General features: G+C 46.0%; 1 pseudogene; it reads left to right on the top strand.

Moving 5' to 3' along the window:
- The first annotated feature begins 2,050 nt into the window (after nucleotides 1-2,050).
- LOC136338605 (small ribosomal subunit protein eS1-like) lies at nucleotides 2,051-2,835 on the top strand (annotated as a pseudogene).
- Nucleotides 2,836-3,060: the final 225 nt, after the last annotated feature.

Below are 3,060 nucleotides of genomic sequence, written 5' to 3'. Positions count from 1 at the left end.
TATGACCCAGCAATCCCTCTACTGGGTATATACCCCAAAACCTCAGAAACATTGATACGTGAAGACACATGTAGCCCCATGTTCATTGCAGCACTGTTCACAGTGGCCAAGACATGGAAACAACCAAAAAGCCCTTCAATAGAAGACTGGATAAAGAAGATGTGGCACATATACACTATGGAATACTACTCAGCCATAAGAAATGATGACATCAGATCATTTACAGCAAAATGGTGGGATCTTGATAACATTATAAGGAGTGAAATAAGCAAATCAGAAAAAAACAAGAACTACATGATTCCATACATTGGTGGAACATAAAAATGAGACTAAGAGACATGGACAAGAGTGTGGTGGTTACCATGGGTGGGGGGGGAGGGAGGACATGGGAGGGAGGGAGGGAGAGAGTTAGGGGGAGGGGGAGGGGCACAGAGAACTAGATAGAGGGTGACGGAGGACAATCTGACTTTGGGCGAGGGGTTTGCAACATAATTTGATGACAAAATAACCTAGACATGTTTTCTTTGAATATATGTACCCTGATTTATTAATGTCATCCCATTACCATTAATAAAAATTTATTAAAAAAAAGTTGCCCTCCAATTTATCACCCATCATTAATATGTGAGGGAATCGATTTCCCCACACCCTCAATTCTCGAGTTTTATATGAGTTTTCTGAAGCTGCTGTAACAAACTACCACAAACTTGGCAGCTTAAAACAACATGATAGCAATGTGTTCTCTCCTAGTTCTGGGGGCCAGAAGTCTGAAATCCAGGTGTCGGCAGGGCTGTGCTCTAGAGAGGTTCTAAGGAGAGTCTTTCCTCATCTCTCGCAGCTTCTGCTGACTCCCGGCGTCCACTGGCTTCCTTGGCTTGTGGCAGCACCACTCCGGTCTCTGCCTGTCTTCACATGGCCTCGTCCTCTTCTGGCTGTGTGATGTCCCACTATCTCACTCTTAGAATGACAGTTGTCATTGGATTGAGGGCCCACCTGGATGATTCAGGATGGTCTCCTCATCTCAAGACCCTCAACTGAATTATATCAGCACAGACCCTTTCCACAAACTATGTAACATTCACCATTTCCGGGGATTAGGACATGTACGTGTCTTTTTGGGAGCCACCATCCAACCCACTACAAGCTTATTAACACTTAAAAGAAATCTTTACCTATCTTATAGCTGAAAATATAGTATCTCTGTAGTTTTATACTCCCTCCTTCTTAAAGTGCTCTCGTTGCCGGAGCCCTGTGACATCACTCTCTTGAGTTCTCGTCTGGCTGCTCCATTTCAGCCATGTTTTCTGGTCTCTCCTCATCTTGTGTCTCTCCTCAGGGTGTACCCATCAGACCTCTTCCCTCCTCTGTCTTCTTGCTTTTCCTCTATCTGACCTCAACCAGTCCTGTAGTTGTAAATACCACATCTACCTGCCCACACCCTCCATTTATATCTGCTGTTCCTGCTTCTCTCCTGTCCTCCGGGATCTATGCCCACACTCAGTGTTTCCATGTGGATACGGTGCTATGCTGAGTGTATGGGAGCCCAAGGCAAGAGCAAGCGTATGAGCCCCTATGTATGCTTATCAAAATATACTCCAGTGGCCCTGGCCAGTTGGCTCAGTGGTCCAATGTCAGCCCGGCATGTGGATATTCTGGGTTCGATTCCCGGTCAGGGCACAGGAGAAGCACCCATCTGCTTCTCCACCTCTCCTTCTCTTGTTTCGCTCTCCCTCTCTTCTCTCCTCCTGCAACCATAGCTCAATTGGGGCAAGTTAGCCTTGGGCGCTGAGGATGACTTCATGGCCTCCACCTCAGGTGCTAAAAAATGGTTCCAGTTGCAACAGAGCAATGGCCCTAGATGAGCAGAGCATTGCCCCCTAGTGGGCTTGCCGGGTGAATTCTGGTTGGGGCATATGAGGGAGTCTGTCTCTGCCTCCCCTCCTCTCACTAATATATATATATATATATTCCAGTATTCTGAACCAAGTTGGGAAAAGGTAATAAAAATTCCACATTAAAGAAAATGCCTTTTTGATCTCTGAGCAGAACCATGGTAGTGAGCAACAACAGATGCCTTACAAAAGGCAGCAGAAAGGGAGCCGGGAAGAAAGTGGCGGATCCATTTGCTAAGAAATATCGGTGTGATGTGCCAGTTATGTTCAGTATAAGAAATATCAGAAAACCATGAGTCACGAGAACCCAATGAACCAAAATCACGTCTGATGGTCTCAAGGGTCGTGTTTTTGAAGTGAGCCTAGCTGATCTGCAGAATAATAATGGTGCATTTAGAAAATTTAATCCAATTACTGAGGATGTTCACAGAAAATAACTGCCTGACTAACTTCTGCGGCACGGCTCCTACCCATGACAGAACGTGCTCCACGGCCAAGGAACGGCAGACCGTGACAGAAGCTCATGTTGATGTCAAAAAGTGATGGTTGTTTGCTTTGTCTATTTTGTGTTGGTTTTACTAAAAAATGCAGCAGTCAGATTCGGAAGACTCTTAGGCTCAGCGTTCACAGGTGCACCAAATCTGGGAGAGGATAATGGAAATCGTTACCCGAGAGGTGCAGACAAATGACTTGAAGGAAGTGGTCAGCCCGCTGATTCCAGACAGCACTGGGAAAGGCGTAGAAAAGGCTTGCCGGTCTACTTATCAGGTCCGTGATGTCTTCTTTAGGATATTCAAAATGTTGAAGAAGCCAGGTTTGAACTGGGAACACTCATGACCTTCACGGTTGAAGCAGCAGGTTTGGAAAAGCTGCTGGAGATGAAACAGGTGCTAAAGCTGAACGAGCTGATGGCTGTGGACCCCCAGCCCAAGAATCTGTTTAAAATTCAGACATTTTATGGTGACAAAGAAAAAGTCCTATTTTTGAGGGCGGGAAAAAAGAGCATTGGCCCTGTGTGTGGAAGTCCTGGATTCGATTCCCGGTGAGGGCACACAAAAGAAGCAACCATCTGCTTCTCTACCTCCCATCTCTCTCTCTCTCTCTCTCTCTCTCTCTCTCTCTCTTTCTCTCTCTTCCCCTCCTGCAACCATGGCTCAAATGGTTCAAG

This window comes from Saccopteryx bilineata, chromosome 5 (genome assembly GCF_036850765.1).
Source record: "Saccopteryx bilineata isolate mSacBil1 chromosome 5, mSacBil1_pri_phased_curated, whole genome shotgun sequence".
NCBI classification, from domain to species: Eukaryota; Metazoa; Chordata; class Mammalia; order Chiroptera; family Emballonuridae; genus Saccopteryx; species Saccopteryx bilineata.
This window is presented reverse-complemented; position numbering and strand designations above follow the sequence as displayed.